At 41.6% G+C, this 18,554-nt stretch overlaps 1 protein-coding gene across 2 annotated transcripts in view; it reads right to left on the reverse strand.

The window, feature by feature from the left end:
• Nucleotides 1-18,554, reverse strand: part of GPSM1 (G protein signaling modulator 1) — a 186,753-nt gene that overhangs the window by 59,223 nt on the left and 108,976 nt on the right. The window lies entirely within an intron of this gene.

Below are 18,554 nucleotides of genomic sequence, written 5' to 3' on the forward strand. Positions count from 1 at the left end.
ATTAAATAAGATACACTTCTCTCTAGTAATTGAATAGATGTTCTTTCATTGACTTCTATGATACGTTCGCTTATTCTAATGTGATTTGGCCTCATTGTTTTCTAAACCAGCTACAGTTGCTTTAGTTTTTAGAACAATTTAGTTCTAAACAAAGTTGTTTGGTGAATAAATCCCGGTCTTCTTTAGTTTGTAAATGGCTATCCACTTTGGCTTTCCATGATGTATACAGGATTCATTTTTTATGTGTCATTAAAATATCTTAAGAGCACAGTTAACGCCTGTGTTAACTTCCTGGAACCTACGAGTAAATTGCAAGCTGTTGATTTTGAAGGTAGACAGTGCTCTAAATAGACACAGCAGCCAGTTACTGGCTAAAATGTAACGGTTTAGTCATCTAGAGCAGGCAAACTGCCCTACACATTGTATATTTAAAATCTTTGGACTTCACAGGCTTTCAATTTAATGGTCACATTGTACTGCTTTGTAATTAACTTAAAACCAAACTGCAAAGACTTAGCCCAAAATATTCCAAATTGTGACTGTAGCATAGTTGGATTATATTTCCCCAAATCAGCTATTTTGGGCTAAATTGTATGATTTGATATTCAATTCATTACAGTTAGACGTTTCATGAACAAATTCATTATTTGTTTGAGTGATCCTTTATTCAAACTGTACCCATTTATAAGTAAATTGGAAAGCTACGTCAGTTTTACAACATGAGAACAGACATACATTGATAATAATACTGACTTTTACGTAGTACTGATATGATGGAATAATGCGGCCACTTTATACATTATTTAACAAGTTTCACATAATCGTAATTAATATAAAATCTTGTTTAATAACAGTCGTATAGATGACACAGACATGGTAAGGTGTTACAAACAGAATCTAAAAACCAATATTTGTATATTAAAAGAATTCTACAGTACAAATGTTGCCAAACTGCAAACATAAACACAGAAAAACAAAACAAACATAACAAAACAAACAACAACAAAAAAGAACAATGCAAAACATTTACTGGGCTGTATATCTACACATAGAAAGTACACATATATCAGCTGTCCATAGGGTATACTCACCTTGTCCGTCTATAGATGAGGGTGCATTATAGCCCCAATCCTTAAAGGTGTATCTTGACTACAGAGAATCATGCATCATTAAAATGACCGTGATAATGCGATACAATACACAATGGGGCTTATTCACGAAAAACTGAACTGTAATTAACGGAAAAGTGTATACAAAAATAGCTACATTTGGAAACATTTCTCAAGTCAGCTAAAGCCATGGATTTAGCCTAAATGTTGCGAATTTGTTTTTCAATTCATTCGGTGTTTAGTGAATAATCCCCAATGGTTTGGTCTACAGCAGCCGAAAAATAATGAATATTTCACAGCACCGAGACACTGAATGGGTTATTCACCAGTAAACTGGAAAGCAAATACAATTCAGGCTAAAATATTTGGAGAATAAACTAATTTTCACTAAGTATTGAATTGTAGCAAATTATATTCAAATGGCAACACTTAGACTAAAACAGCAATACTTTAAACAAAGATCGGCTATTTTAGTCTAAATGTGGCCATTCTGATTTAATTTGCTATGTTTAGAGAATAATCCAGCACGTTTGAACTCACTGTTTAGTGAATAAATCCCTGGAGTTAAATGACGAGTGACTTGCAAATTTTAGAATAAATACCGGTAGCTTTAAAAAAAATTGCTTACTTTTGGTATTTTGATCTGAAATTTGCAATTCTTTTAGGGATTATTTTCTAGCTCTCAGTTTAGTGAACAAATCCCATTGCATTTTGGATCAGACAGCAGTAAGTTAGTAAAAATAACTTCAATCCTTACCAGTCTAATTACAGATCTAATCCATATCAATACAGAATAGGGTACCCCAATATTTTGTATCTTTGACAAGTAGGGGATGCTGGTCTGAGAACGCATTCATAAGAAAGTCCGCAGCCACCTTCCAGCTCAGCTCTCAGCAGAGTCTGAGGCTAAATTGTGATTCGGATATTTTGCAATTCACTGCCCCCCGCCCCCCCACTTAAAATATTTATTGCTGTGATTGCCAAGCTCAGGGCAGACTAACGGAAATACTCATGGGCATTTCTAAATGCTCTCTCTGTCTCATACATTTACTGTGATCTCTGAAAACGTTCTTGGAGGAGCTGGCCAGGATTCTAGAAGTCAGTCTACTTTCTGGGCGTTACTTGGGGACAAACCACATCTGCGTTCAGCAATACATGCATCACCCTGGCTCCTAGCACACGATTAAAAATAAGGTATATGCTGCCCTTGCTGCGGAAGGCGTTCCTGCTCTGTGGCTGCTACAAAAATAAAACAATCTACCTTTACCTTTCCTTAAATCTGATTTTGTTATTTCAGTTTGAGAAGCAGGCTTTCAGAAAAATAGTGGTTTTGTTTTTTAATTTAAAGAGGAGGTTTTTTTTTGTTTGTTTTTTTTTAGTGTCACTTTAAAGTAATATTACGTGTTGATGGAGCGTGCACCATTTCAGGTGGTCATGTGACCACTTTGTTCTTCCCCAGTCCAGACTTTGTGTGGTTGTCCAATCACAGACTTCCCAATGCAGCTCAATGAGAAGTCTTTGCAAGGCAGGTGCTCTGGGCAATTGCTGCCTCTTGAATTTAGCTCCACTGAGCTAAGCAAACCAGGAAGTAACAGGACCGGTTGTATGATTGGCAGCCAGGGGGGTGTAACAAGGCTAATTTAGAAAAGTGCCAATTTATATTGAAATCTTCTCTTTTTGTAAAATGAATAAAATAAAAAAAAAAAAAAGAGGACACAATTTTCACACATAAAGCACTTCGACTAGCTAAAACTAAGCCTCCCTATAAATGGTGCTGTTTTTTAAATGGCGTCACTAGGAATAAAGTTTGAGGGAGGCTTAGGTTTAGTGGCTTAAAGTGATTATAAATTGCTGCATAATGGCACTGAATATGGTGTGAATTGTTGTGATTTTGACACTTTAAGGTCTGACTCAGTATTAATTACCATTTTACTAACTTTTGTAAAAAAAGACATGTTTGCTGGACACATTGAATATTACTATTAACGCTTGGCTCGGCTGGTTCCAGGATATTTACATTAACCTTCTGGCATCGGCAAAATATTTCCAGAATGGGCTGTATATCTCCAGCAGAAAATACTCCCTGCCAATCTACAATAAACCCCATCAGTACCTTAAAGCAGCACGGTCATGATTTTAGTTTCGGTTTACCTTTGCTTATGCCCATTTTATGTTAAAGGGACACTGGAGGCACCCAGAACATTTCATCCCATTGAGGCGGTCTGGGTGCAGTGCCCCTGTCCCTTTAGCCCTGCAGCTGAAAATATTCTAGTTTTAGAAAAACTGCAGTTTCCATTTAAGGGTTAGGACTGCCACTAGTTATCCATCATCTTGCAAATCCCCCATAGTAATTCATTGAGTCAATGTCTTACTATGGGAAGGCCTAATGCACGAGCATTATGTTCCCCCTTGCGCAAATGCCAAAGATGGAAACGGAGCAGCATTTGTATCCAGGTAGGTGTTTAAATGTGTTTTAACCCTTGATTGCACTGGGAGGGGGAGAAGGGGGGTGGGGGGCAGAGGCAATTCTGTTAGAAATACAACCTTGTTCCTTTAAGGTAGGTTTGCCCAAAAGGTAAATCCCCAGATGTATTAAAACTACAGATTCCACGAGTCTTTGTCATTCTAGAGGCACGCAAAGTATCATGGGAGTTGTAGTTCTACAACATCTGGGGATCTACCTATTGGGCAGCCCTGCATTAAGGATTATACTAACGCACTGTGTATTCTGACACCTTTCTAGGGATGTGCATGGGAAAAATATTCTGTTCGGTTTGGCATTGCGAAATTTGGGACTTCAGCACTTCGGTTCGGCACTTCGGGTAAGTGTAGGGTTAGGGGTAGGGTTAGCATAGGGTTAATGGTAGGGGTAGGTTAGGGGTAGGGTTATGGTTAAGGGTTAGGGTTAGTGGTTGGGGTAGAGTTAGGGGTTGGGTTAGGAGCAGGGTTAGAGTTAGGAGCAGGGTTACGAGTAGGGTTATGGGAAGGGTTACCCTACCCCTACCCTAAACCTAGCCCTAACCCTACTTCAACCACTACCCAACCCCTAACTCTACCCCAACCACTAACCCTACCCTTAACCCTTAACCCTACCCCAACCATTACCTTAAACCCTACCCCTAACCCACCCCTAACATTAATCAATGTTATTTATTTCACTTGTCAGTGGTTTTAATGTTTTGGCTGACCAGTGTGTATGTGTCTGTTAGCACTGCAAGTCAATACGTAGAGTACTAAATATACCCAAGTAATAATCACTGCACTCCAATGGAAGGATGAATCTAAGCAATCTATCAAGAACAAATGGATATTCTCTCTGTTATTTTGTACAATGGGGCAGCTACGAGTCCATCTAAGAACATTTCTAGCTGTGCCCACCAGTAATCATTGGGCTTGACAACAGGGCCGGATTAACATAGGGGCTGATGGAGCTGCAGCTCCAGGCCCAGGCCCATGGAATAGGCCCATTTGAAAAAAAAATTTTTTTTTTTTAAATTTTTTTTCACACACTACTCTTAGGTTTTCCACCTGACTGGTATTTTACTGGCACAGCTGGTATTTGAGGCTGCCTGTCCATTACCAGTATTGCAGTAATACCGGCAATACAAATGCAGTTTTTTTTCTCAGCAGAAACGGAAATTACTCTGCAATACCAACTCTGGCCAGTAGGGGTCACTGTGTGTGGAGAGAGGCAGGGATAGGAAGTAACAGCATATCCCTCCCTGCCTTTCTCTACAACTCACTGATCCGTGGGGGAGCAGCTACACAGCACAGAGAGTCCACACAGCAGCTCTTCAGCTCAAGTAAGTGAGGGATGGGGGAAAGGCAGCATGGAGACATGGGGACACTGAGACACTAAGGGACACTGAGAAACTAGGGGACACATGGGGACACAGACACTAGGGGATACTGGGAGACTTGGGGACACTGAGACACTTGGGGACACTGGAAAACACGGGGGACACTGAGACACTAGGGGACACTGGGAGAAATGGAGACACATGGGGACACTGAGACATAGGGACATTGGGAGACACTAAGACATTGGGACATGGAGACACTAGGGACACAGTGTCCCCTAGTCTCTCAGTGTCCCCTAGTCTCTCAGTGTCCCCACTTTGTCTGTGTCCCCATGTCTCAGTGTCCCTAGTGTCTCAGTGCCCCCATGGCTCCCAGTTTCCCCATGTATCCCAGTGTCCCTAGTGACTCAGTGTCTCCATGTGTCCCCAAGTGTCTCAGTGCCCCATGTCTCCCAGTGTCTCCATGTCTCCCTGTGTCTCCAAGTGTCTCAGTGACATGGGGACACAGTGAGACATGGGGACACTGGGTGAAATGGGAACACTGAGACACTGGGAGACTAGAAAACTGGGCGACATGGAGACACTGACACTGTGATACATAGGGACACTGAGAGACTGGGTGACTTGCGAGACTGAGACACTGGGAGACAGGGAGAACCCACTGGGAGCAGTCCATCTATACAGCAGAATTAAACTGTGAGTAGTTTGTTGGTGATTTTACAGAATTTTCTCTGATGTCACTCCTTGTGATTTACATCATGTGATGTCACGCATAACTAATTAATTATGCAAATGTATAAGGCTTTTTTTTCCAAGAAAGGTGGCAACCCTAACTACTCTTCACATACTCTTGCTTAAAGGAACACTATAGGGTCAGGAACACAATCATGTATTTCTAACCTTATTATGTTAACACCCCTATTTAGCCCCCCTGGCCCTCTCTTGCCTCCCTAAATATAGTAAACTCTTACTTGTATTCAAGTCTGCAGCTGCTGGCTCTGTCCCTGTCTGCTTCTGAACTGACTCTGTCTGCTGACATAATCAGAAGTGGTGGTCTGAGCAAATTACAATGCTTCCCCATAGGATTGGCTGAGACTGTCAACTAGGGAGATCAAGGGCAGAGCAAGCACAAGTCAAACATAGCCCTGGCCAATCAGCATCTCATCATGAAGATACATTGATTCAATGCATCTCTATGAGGAAAGTTCTGCATGCAGAGGGTGAAGACACTGAATGGCAGTGCTGCACACTAGGCAGTACTGCCCCAGGAGGCACCTCTAACAGCCTTCTAAGGAGTGGATATCAGAGTTATTTTCTCTGAAAAGACAGTGTTTACTGCAAAAAAACCTGGAGGGAATGATTCTACTTACCAGAACAAATACAATAAGCTGTAGTTGTTCTGGTGACTATAGTGTCCCTTTAAATTTGGAAGCTTAAGAGGGATGCATGGGAATAAAACCTGTGTGGACTGGCTGACAATAAAATTAGTTTAGATAATGCAGACTTTGGTCTCTCTAACACTGTAGCATGTCCCCTTTCTTCTACACTCACTACATACACATTTTCTCTGTCCCAGACTATATACCAGGAACTTGTGCCTGCTAGTAAGATGATAAGGAGACAAGTGGACATGTGAGTGCTAGGGGACAGACCTTAGAAAGCATGGCGTAGGCACATTATTTGATGCATTTATGTCAAGCTCAGGGTGCTGCCTGCATAGTATGCCCTTAGATGGACAGCCTGCATGATTGGCAGGCAGCCTGACATGCATTCATGCCAGGCTGGCCTTCCAATTCTTTGGACAAACTTGCCCCCTTTTTGGGCATGTTCACCCCTTTTGGCAGGTCTGGTCGCGTGATTCGCGCCATTGGCACACTCTTTTAACCTGCACATTGACTTCCTGCTTCACTGGACACTGCTGTTAGGGGATATGGATTTACTTGAAAGATGAAAGCATAAATTAGAGAGAGATTAGCATAGAGTATGTGTTTTCGTATAGCTGCATCCTTTGATTTTCCCTCCAACACCATCTCCATAAGATACATGACGCTTGGGAGGTATGATTATTTGTGTTTTTGGTCGATACGATTCTGTAAATAGGCCCATCATAAGTGTCAGCACCAGGCCCACCGGGCTCTTAATCTGGCCCTGCTTGACAATCCAGAACAACCAGCAAGCCTTCGCTCACATGAAAAACTGCTGCTGGTGTCGAATCTCCTTCTGTTTTATATACAACTTGATGGACCTCTCTTATCAGGGGTTCCAGAGGGTGAAAAAAAAAATAACTAAACAAATATGTTTGTATGGCTCCTAAATTGTATAGTGTTGGCTTACCCTGGCTAAAACAACCAGTAAACAATTAATATTGAATGCTTTAGTTTTTGGGATGGTGAAAAGGTAGAGTACCACTGGTAGACTGGAAAAGCACAGTGGCCCTTCAGCACCTCGCGATCTACTCATTGGAAACTGTTAAAACATGCAGTCTTAGCCAAAATTAAAATGTAAACTACACAGGACTTTGGCAAACGGAACTCGCAGTGCCGAACAACGCAGGAGCACAGCTGTCGAGCGGTCTAGGACTCTTCCTATCTGGATCTCACAATTTTACATATTCCATTTGGCTGATTAGATAATTCAGATGGTTAGTAGACCAACTGTTGTGCTTGTTCAAACTTCAAGTTTACAGGTTTAAATTCCAGGATTATCATTAAGGTTAAGATCTTGGCAATAAAGTGAGCAAGCAAAGATCGTCAACGGAACTAACTTGGTTTGGAAGTTCCATAAAATCCGCCAGGATATCCCTCATTTTACTCAATTTTGAGCCCCGTTCTCTGAAGGTTGAACATCCAAAAAATAAAATTCTTTCAACCTACACAATACCCAAGGGTTCTATTGCACGACATGACGGTACATTTTATTTCTCTTGGACTCAAAGGCTTATTGCTTTTATGTTATGAATGAGCTGAATTCAGATCCGAAGAGTGATAGACAGCAGGGTTTCCAAACCAATAGCTGAATAGATATATATCCTTCTCCTGCTGCCACTAATTACCCTCCGACCTCCTGCGGCTAAGATTCCTATATCAGGAGATGCTGAAAGTTCAAAGCTTCTGCACGAGTATTGCACTTGTCAAGGATAAAGAACCTTTAATAATACTCAGATTATTTGATAAAAGTATTAGAAGCCGGGCAAACTTATCACAAAAGCATCGCATCAATCAGAAGGCAAAGGAGCAAAAACGGTCCAACTCAAGGTCAAATTCAAGAGCACAGTAAGTGCGGAATTCACCTTATTGAATGTGATTTAAAATTACAAAGAAATTGGAAATTAAAGGTTTCCTTTTATTCCCTTGCTTGCAGGAACAAAAAAATCCAGGAGATTATTCGCTAAACCGTGGGAATTCACTAAGCGATTATCAATGCAAGACTAGCTGCTCCAAACCCAAGACCCCTGTCGTCACATCATGTCCTGGGTCTGTGAGTCTAGATTCATTAGGGAGGGTACAAGCAAGGTTAAAAAAATAAAATCAATGGCTACCTGGGAATTGTGGGAATCAATTGTACAACAGCTGCACTGCCAATGTCCATCCATCTACAATCTAGGTCGCCCCCATTGTTCCAAAACATAACGGAACATAAACAGAAAATTCTGAAGCTGGATGCCGCCTGGGAGGGAGCTGAGACTGGCACTTAAGGCAACTTAGGGGTTAAACCATTCGAGAACGGTTTAACCCCTTGAGGTAAGAGTGCCTCCAGGTACCATAAAAACTTCCTTTAGATGAAGTTATGTTGGTGCCTGGCATGTCCCTTTAAGTTCAATGATAGCTCTGCTCTACAGGGTAGTGCTGCCTGCTCGTAGTTTTAGCAATATCCTCAAATGCATTAAGAAAATAAATAAAACATACAAAAAGCAGAATATATAGAATTTAATTTTACAAGGCTTGCTGTAAAAGGTAAATCAGTTTAACGAATGCCATCAGCTGTCTCCAGTACCAAATGATTTAAATGAGATGAAGTTTAAACATTGCAAAGAGATGCTAATCCGCTAAAGTACAGTCATTCAATTTTACGTGTGAGCTTTAAATACTGATAAAAAAAGCAATCATGCAGACAAATAGCCATATTTGTGAGTTAATACTACAGTGGAATTACCAGTACCCACATTAGAAGTCGTTCTAGTCTGACCGTGAGAGCAGCGCTTACAAATTAATAGCGTCTACGTTGACACAGGATAGATAGGGAGGCCGCTTTGTTGCGGTGGACCCAATTAAAACTGCAGCAGATAAATGAATGGAAGTATATTAGTCATGGATAGATTACATCCACGGGTTTACAATTATTTGTATTTGTTGTCATCGCTTCAGTGGACTACCACGAACTGCAACATTCTGGACAATCAGGCTGAGATGGGGGGGGGGGGGGCATCAAAATGACAGAAATGTTCCTTCCCTGACCTTGGTGACACTGGACAGATATCCTCACACCAAATAGCAAGTCAACTCTCAGCCACAAATACCAACCTCTTGACCGACTTCAACAGGGGGATTCAAGGTCTCCATCCTTCCTCAGAATGTAATGCTCTAATTTATATATGTATATATGTTTGTATTAAATGTCAAGCATCGTTTACTACACTTCACTGTTTAGGAGATAAACCCCACTGGCTCGCAGTCTGCACAGCCCTATTTAGATTGTCCGATTACTCTATATCCTTAACCTGTTCATACCTAGAACATGTATGGTTGAATTAACACTCTACACATCTAAATCATTACAGCTTGCAGGTTCAAAGAGACACTCCAGACCCTTAAAGCAGTTTAGCTTCAGAGTGTTTAATATGCAAAGAGTGTGTCATATATTTTTTTTTATTTCACAAAAAGTGCAGATTTTAATAAAAATTGCTACTTTTATAAATTAACCTTGCTCCACCCCCCAGGCTGTCAATCAGACAACCAAGCCTGTTACTTCCTGGTTTGTTTAGCTCAGTGGAGATAAACTCAAGAGGCTGCAATTGCCCAGAGCACCTGCCTTGCAAAGACTAGCTCAAACATAGCAAAAATTATTATTTAAACTAACAATGAAACAAAAAAACTAACAAAAACCCTGCACAGTATGATTTATTAACCTAACCTACACACTGCACCAAACCAGCAAGACTTCTCATTGAGCTGCATTGGGAAGTTGGTGATTGGACAACCACAGAAAGTCTGGGCGGGGTTAGAAGGGGAGGGCTTGCAAAGGCTGCAGACAAGAAGCCTGCTCTTTTTGCCGACTGTTTTTAGATATACCCGCAATGAAATTTTTTTTAAATTAAATGCACTCATGTTTTCACTGGGGATCTACATACAGTGATTTTATTTATTTATTTTTTATTTGGGCAGCGGAGTGTCCCTTTAAGACTGGGGGGGAATGGATGTATTTCTGCTTAAATCTGTCATAGAATCTATGAGCGTTTGTTCATTAAAGTCGGAAATGTGGACAATTGACCAGGGAATTACATATTTGAAGCTAATTTAGTGAAACTGAAAAAATAGCCGAGTTTTTCAATTCTACTATTTTGCCCTGAATTTTGCAATTCTCTTGCCAATCGTTTCCAATCCATGACAAACATGTAAACTTATATTCATACAGGATCAAAGAAATATTGCTAATTAAATAATATTCATAGCCAAGTAATCAGGTCAGATATTTATAGCTATTTTTAGCAGAGTGAAATAGATATCAAGAACTAAAGACAAGCAATCAGGAAAGCAAACATGAAGATTTTAACATTTTATTAAGCATGTGTTTTATAAAGATCTTAAAACAGTTTAACAATAATTCAGGCTCTGCTCGAAGTTATTATATTAAAATGTCACGATGCTGCCTTGTGGTATATCAGAATGAGCTACAAATTAAACTCTGTACCTTTTATTGATCAACAAAGTAATTTATAATATGCCATACCTCCTGATACTTCAAATGGATAAAAAAGAAACAATTTAAAGGGACACTATAGTCACACAGACCACTTCAGCTCAATGAAGTGGTCTGGGTGCCAGGTCCCCCAGGTTTTAACCCTTCACATGTAAACATAGCAGTTTCAGAGACATAGCAGGGTTAATCCAGCCTCTAGTGGCTGTCTTAATGACAGCCGCTAGAGGCGCTTCTGTGAGGCTGGATGCGAAAATTGCATTCAGCGTGCAGAACGTCCATAGGAAAGCATTGGGAAACTGTTTGAATGCGCGCGCGGCTCTTGCCGCACATGCGCATTCCGCTCCACTTGGGAGCTGACGTCGGCGGGGGAGGAGAGGTCACCAGGGAGGGAGCCCGGCGCTGGATAAAGGTAAGTGGCTGAAGGGATTTTAACCCATTCAGCCCAGCGGGAGGGGGCCCTGAGGGTGGGGGGGGGACCTAAGGGTTTTATAGTGTCAGGAAAACAATGTAATTTAATTTAAGGGCTGTGCCAGGAGCGGGACTATTCAAGGACATTTGACGTTTCATCAAGTTTTCAACAGGTAACAATGTATTTGAAAAGTGATTTCAAATAGATCATAGCATTTAATTTACACTAATTCTAAATACATGTTTCAAATCAGAGTACTGGGAGTTAGCTTACTACAAAACTCTGAATGTTTCTACACACCAAAAATTCTGAACTCTTTGAAAAGAGAGGTACAGTGGGATTTGGATACCCATGATGAGGAACCCTTGGTTGGTATTGTGAAATTCTGTCACAATTTTTTGCTATCCCTACAAGAAGAGTAATGCCTAGACTTCACACCGCACATTTCCCTTGATGCAAAGCCATATGTTAGGCCTTCATGCTGACTGAGCATCATGGAAATATAGTCCACATCCACAGTACAAAGATTAGTCATATCTCTATAAAAGGGTAAGGATAGGGTTCTCACAGGGTAGGGACGAGGTCCTCCCTGGGTAGGCATGAGGTCCTCCCTGGGTAAGCATGAGGTCCTCCAAGGGTAGGCATGAGGTCCTCCCATTGTAGATATTTGGTCCTCCCTGGGTAGGCATGAGGTCCTCCCAGGGTAGGCATGAGATCCACCCTGGTTAGGCAGGAGGTCCTCCCGGGGTAGGCAGGAGGTCCTCTCGGGGTAGGCAGGAGGTCCTCTCGGGGTAGGCAGGAGGTCCTCTCGGGGTAGGCAGGAGGTCCTCTCGGGGTAGGCAGGAGGTCCTCTCAGGGTAGGCAGGAGGTCCTCCCGGGGTAGGCAGGAGGTCCTCTCGGGGTAGGCAGGAGGTCCTCTCAGGGTAGGCAGGAGGTCCTCTCAGGGTAGGCAGGAGGTCCTCTCAGGGTAAGTCACATACATTGTATGGACTGAATTAATCATTTCTGGGACATTAACCCCTCTTGTGGTGCTTTATTATGGTGTCTGTGTCCCCCCAAGTGACATTCTATATGTTTGTAATCGTTCAATAGGTTTTTTTTTTACACTCAACACTACTGGTCTTACACTCCTTTCTCTTTTTCTATTTTGTTGTAGCTACCTAAAAAGTGTGTGTCCATCATTTATATGTCTAGATGACTATTAAATCTCCATTTTCTGTTTACCACCAGTGCTGTCAGGCTACTCAACAACCAAACCCATTCGTAGTCCAGCGGTGTATTCTCACCTCCCCTGATCCTGCCATTTTCATATTTCCCTTATTCCTTAAATACAATTCTGCCTTCAATATCCTTGAATCACTTTTAAGACTATGTTTTTTGTTGAGTCAGGGTTGGAGCAAGCTCCCGAGGCCTTAACGAGAGCGTGCTCCTTTCACAGACAGTGCTTGTTTTCCAGCTTAGCACGTTCCGTTATGTTTTGGTACAGGCTGGTCTATCGGGAGAAGACGGACACAGGAGAGAGCACAGTTTGCAGATGAATGAGACAAAATCTGACCTTTTTTGCGCAGGGAATATATATCTTGGATTCCAGTCAAGGCTCAGCTGAGAAAATAACTTGCAACTGATTATGGAAACTTTTAGCAAACATAAAATTAGAAGAAAAAGAAAATGTGCATTTCGAAATGTATCTTCCTGTGAGCGATGTCATAAAATGCCACTTTCAAAAGAGTAAGTGGTTTGTTTTTCCTGGTAAATTTGAATTCACATCCGTTTTTTGTTGTTGTTTTTTTAAAAGGGAAAAGTTGGAAAAACTTCAGAATTGGCATCTTGTACTAACACATTAAACTCTGTTATATTTTATATTTACTTTCATTATGTATTGATAATATCAAGGTTACTTATGTCGGGATTTTCAGAGGAAAGGGGCTAACAGGTCCTTAAAGGGGAACTGTCAGATCCCAGTTTTTGTAATATTATGTTTAATAATCACTATATCTAACAAGTATGTACACCCTGTTCCAAATTCTATTTAAGTGTCACAAAGATTAAATATTTTGTTTTTCAGTTTAACTCATGGATGGCATTGTGTCTCGGGGCTCTTTTGATCACTGAAGACAATCTCGGACACCTGTGATAATTAGATTCCCAGGTGAGCCCAATTTAAGGAACAACTACTAAAGGAGGGTGTTCCACATTATTAAGCAGAGCACCATTTTCATGCCATATGGGGAAGAAAAAGGATCTCTCTGCTGCCGAAAAGAGTGAAATAGTTCAATGCCTTGGACGAGGTATGAAAACATTAGATATTTCACGAAAACTTAAGCGTGATCATCGCACTACTAAGAGATTTGTGGCTGATTCAGAGCACAGACGGGTTTGTGCATATAAAGGCACATTGAGGAAGATTTCGGCCAGATCCATGCATCGGATCAAGAGAGCAGCTGCTAAAATACCATTACATAGCAGCAAACAGATATTTGAAGCTGCTGGTGCCTCTGGAGTCCCACGGACATCAAGGTGTAGAGTCCTCCAGAGTCTTGCAACTGTGCAAAAACCTTCTATTCGGCCACCACTAACCAATTCTCACAAGCAGAAACGGCTGCATTGGGCAGAAAAATACATGAAGACTAATTTTTGACCTCTGCAAAGTATGTGGAGTTTCTGACTGACCACTTTCTTCCCTGGTACAGAAGGAAGAACTATGCTTTCTGTAATAAAATCATCTTCATGCATGACAATGCACCATCTCATGCTGTAAAGAATACCTCTACATCAATGGCTGTTATGGGGATAAAAGGAGAGAAAGTCATGGTGTGGCCTCCACCCTCCCCTGACCTCAATCCTATTGAGAACCTTTGGAGCATCCTCAAGCAAAAGATCTATGAGGGCGGGAGGCAGTTTACATCCAAACAGCAGCTCTGGGAGGCTATTCTGACATCTTGCAAACAAATTCAAGCAGAAACTGTCCAAAAATAGCATTTGCATAATAATTTGGAACAGGGTGTAGATCTGAGGAGTGAAAAACAAAATTAAATGTAGGAATCCACACCTCTTTATCCTGCAACTGGGTGCCTCCATCTTGGCTTCCTGTCAATCATTGTTATATTCTCTGTCCTTTGTATCCGGCAGGCAGCACAGAGAGAGCATATAGAGAAGACGCAACATAGAACAATGTTTCTATTTCTCCTGTTTATACGCGGAGTATGACCTAGCCGTGTCTGAACTGGAATATGATGTAATTTGCTAAAATCTAGAATATGAATTTAAACAGATAAGGAGTATCTCTAGAAGAAAGGTTAAAACTAGCTATAGATGAATGGATTTTGCAGCTAAGGGGATGGACATGTCTATTAAAACAACAAACAAACAAAAAACTGACAGAGCTGCTTAAAGTTGTATCACCTACACTTTTGAACAGTTGTGTTTGCTTTGTTGACATATAGAGGGCAGAAGTTTATAAATACTCTATATCCTTGTGGGTTCATGGGAGATTAACGTGAACCAGACCAATCTCCTTATTACGATCTCTCCCACCAACTTGGCAGCGGGCTTATCTTGAGCCAGTAAACACACAGAGCATTGTACGAGCATTCTTGATAAAACTAATTAAAGAACGTATTAAGAGTATGACTAATTTCCTTTTTATGTTAATAGGCACGGTTAATTGAGCACGGTTAATCTTGGGCTTTTTTTTTTTAAACATAGAATTGAGCTAGCTGGCAAGCCAAGGTTATCTGAAAGACCCAGGAGCGCTAACAGGATTGGGCAACGCATCCAGGGATTTCTGAAGGGCTGGGACTATGGACCTTGATAATGCTATAAAACGTGTTTGTCCTAATTATTGTTCAACTAGGGCCATCTTTAAAGGAATACTCACTTTGGCACTTTGTATTTGTTATGGTGGCAGGAGTAGTGCCTGGCGACCGCCCTGCCCCCAAAGTAAGTACTCTAACGGTTTTAGAATGGTTTGACTTCTTACCTGGTGTCCACTGAGTGACTCTCCCAGCCGCCATCCATCAAGGAACCTGAAACTCCTGTTTAAGAGCTTCCATTAGGTATTCTGAGCTAAGACCCTCAGTGCACGGCTAGCTTACAATGTCAGCTGATTGTTTTCAGCCAATGAGCTAAACCCTGCACTGCCAACTTAGCCCCGAGAGCTTCTGGCTCTCTGTCTGATATAGTGGAGGCAGGAAGCGGAACCCAGTGAAAATCAGGTCAGATCAGTCTAAAACGGTTTGGTTACTTTTTATTTTCTGCAGTTTACACAAAAAATAAAGTACGGTCTTTTACTTTACCCAAAGGGGACCTCTATCGAACCAATGAGAACATCAACCTAACACTATGAGGATCCTTACTTTATCCTAAAGTGTACACTCAGCACATTTCCATAGACAACAGTAAAGACATGACAACATTTAACCCAATAGCTCTTTCTAGACTTAACAGAGACACAATGCTCTATTGAGGAACCCTGCTGGGGTCAGTTGGCAAGCTCAGTTCAAGTAAGAAACTAGATCAGTTGATAATTATCTAGGAAGTGAACTCTGCAATGATTGCATTGGATGTGTTTTGGCAAACCGGACATACTCCAGCGTGACACTACACATACAAACATCAGCCTGGAGGTGAAAATGGTTTGGGAACATTTCATTCAATGATAAAAGACAAGAGAAAACAACCCAAACAAAACAAAATATACAGAAAACAAGTTCTGAAGACATTATTAAATCTGATTTATCTAAATTAAGTGATTTTTTTTTTTGCTAATTCTCGATTTTCTGTTATCGGAATGACCTTTTTTATCATCATCATCAAAAAAGTAACTAGAAAGAAAAAATAAATAAAAATAAAATCAGCTGTGTAATCTGCCTCTCAACTAAATCAATACACTTTCATATACAGGCGTAATGGCGTGTTTTATCAGAATATTGATCCATGGAAAAGCCAGCAAGTGATTTAAGGTAATGCTTTAAACTTACTTTTAAATCTTGGCGTAATTGCATTGTTGTTGTATCAGCAGTGGGTTTTTCCGTCAGGGGGCCTCGCGCTGAAAGATCTCGCTCAGAATTTGGATAACAAGCATATAGTGAACTTGTCTGAGATGGGACTTTCTCCATTTCCAGGATCCATCATGTCTTAAGAGGCTTCCATATCCTACACAGTGATTGGGTAGGTCTCAATATGAATACAGTAAACCCATTGATACACTAGTGGCAAACTGTGCAAGATATATGGGGGGCATGGGAGACCTACGCGTTTCACCGGCAGGTTACACGTTTACACGTGATTATTGTCCCCCAAACAGAACACTAAATAAAGGAAGATCACATTATTTTATTTGTAATGGACACAATGCATCATGCCCAAACCATGCGATTATCTTAACTTTTGCCAAAATTCTGGTCCCTGCAGCAAGACAAGGGTTAAGCTTGTTCCTGCCATTGTTTATGTCTTTAGTGGCTGTGAAATCTCGCTATGAACTGCAGTAATTTTCCATTGTCCCGGCCTACTTTGTTTCAATACGGAATATGTCTGATTACACAGTACACAGACAGCCTGTAGCAGCGCAAATTAGGCATTCTTCAAATCCTCCCTCCTGATTTGTTCCATTCTTCCAATGTCATCACTCATTTGCGCCTCGCTTCCTTTCCCATTCTATTCCTGTCTTCTACATGTTTATTTTCTGACATTTTTCTGGGGTTTTTTTCATATTAAAATGACATTTATGGACATGTGCTTCGATTTTCTCACTTGTTGAAGACCTTTCTCCGTATCAACCTGCTGCCAAGCAGGCTGAATTTACTGCCCTCCTCATTGATGCCTTGCACCCATCCCCCCCCCCCCACCACTCCCCCTCTCCCCCATCACCCCCCAACAACAACAAAAAAGTTTGTCAGGGGTTGTCATGCTTTTATCATTTTAAATTCCACGTTTTTCAAAATGCTGCCTCTTTGTAGTTGTATTAGTTTTTAAATGTGTTAAAGTTATTGTTTCAGAGTAGAAACTATATAAAAACCATGGACTTCCCTTCCTGGTAGCACAATTTGTAACAATAACAAGTTCTAATTTGCTTCTCCTTTCCTTGATGGGGAGCTTAATTGATGGCTTCACCCCCCACCAGGAAAATTACACATAACAATTGTGAGGAAAATGGAAAAGGCCTTAAAGTGGCTCTGTCCCTTTTTTTTTTTTTGCGTTTCTTTTCTTGTGCCCCCTGTATCTCAGTGATCATATTCCCCCTTGCCACTTGCATGTATTTATATTTATTCTCTTCTATTCCTTGTGTTGGATCTCGATATATGGAGCCATTTTGATCTCCTTTGTTCATATTTTCTGCGGGACTGCTTTTACTGAAGGACTATGGGTAAATTGGATTGACAACTGAAACAGTACTTACCTTTAAACTCCACCTATTGCCAGGGTTTGGTGAATTTGACTTCTAGACGTAAGAAGACATGGTCCCTGATTTTCGTTATGTATTTTATGAACGCTAGAGGCCATACTGTGAGGCATCTCCATGAGATCAACCGTCCCATTCCTTCTCAATCAACCAAATTTTAACCATGGCACCCGTGGGGGCAGGGATTTCTCCTCTGCCATCCTCAGATATAGAACTCTTCCCATCAGAGGTCCATTACACCACGCACCAACCAACTAACCATGGCACCCGTGGGGGCAGGGATTTCTCCTATGCCATCCTTAGATATAGAACTCTCCCATCAGAGGTCCATTACACCACGCGCCAACCAACTAACCATGGCACCCGTGGGGGTAGGGATTTCTCCTCTGCCATCCTCAGATATAGAACTCTTCCCATCAGAGGTCCATTACACCACGCACCAACCCACTAACCATGGCACCCGTGGGGGCAGGGATTTCTCCTATGCCATCCTGAGATATAGAACTCTCCCATCGGAGGTCCATTACACCACGCACCAACCAACTAACCATGGCACCCGTGGGGGCAGGGATTTCTCCTATGCCATCCTCAGATATAGAACTCTTCCCATCAGAGGTCCATTACACCACGCACCAACCAACTAACCATGGCACCTGTGGGGGTAGGGATTTCTCCTCTGCCATCCTCAGATATAGAACTCTTCCCATCAGAGGTCCATTACACCACGCACCAACCAACTAACCATGGCACCCGTGGGGGCAGGGATTTCTCCTCTGCCATCCTCAGATATAGAACTCTTCCCATCAGAGGTCCATTACACCACGCGCCAACCTACTAACCATGGCACCCGTGGGCAGGGCCGCCATCAGGGGGTGACAACCGTGACGGTTGTCACGGGCCCGGCGGTCCTGGGGGGCCCG

This window comes from Pelobates fuscus, chromosome 9, assembly GCF_036172605.1.
Source record: "Pelobates fuscus isolate aPelFus1 chromosome 9, aPelFus1.pri, whole genome shotgun sequence".
Classification (NCBI taxonomy): domain Eukaryota; kingdom Metazoa; phylum Chordata; class Amphibia; order Anura; family Pelobatidae; genus Pelobates; species Pelobates fuscus.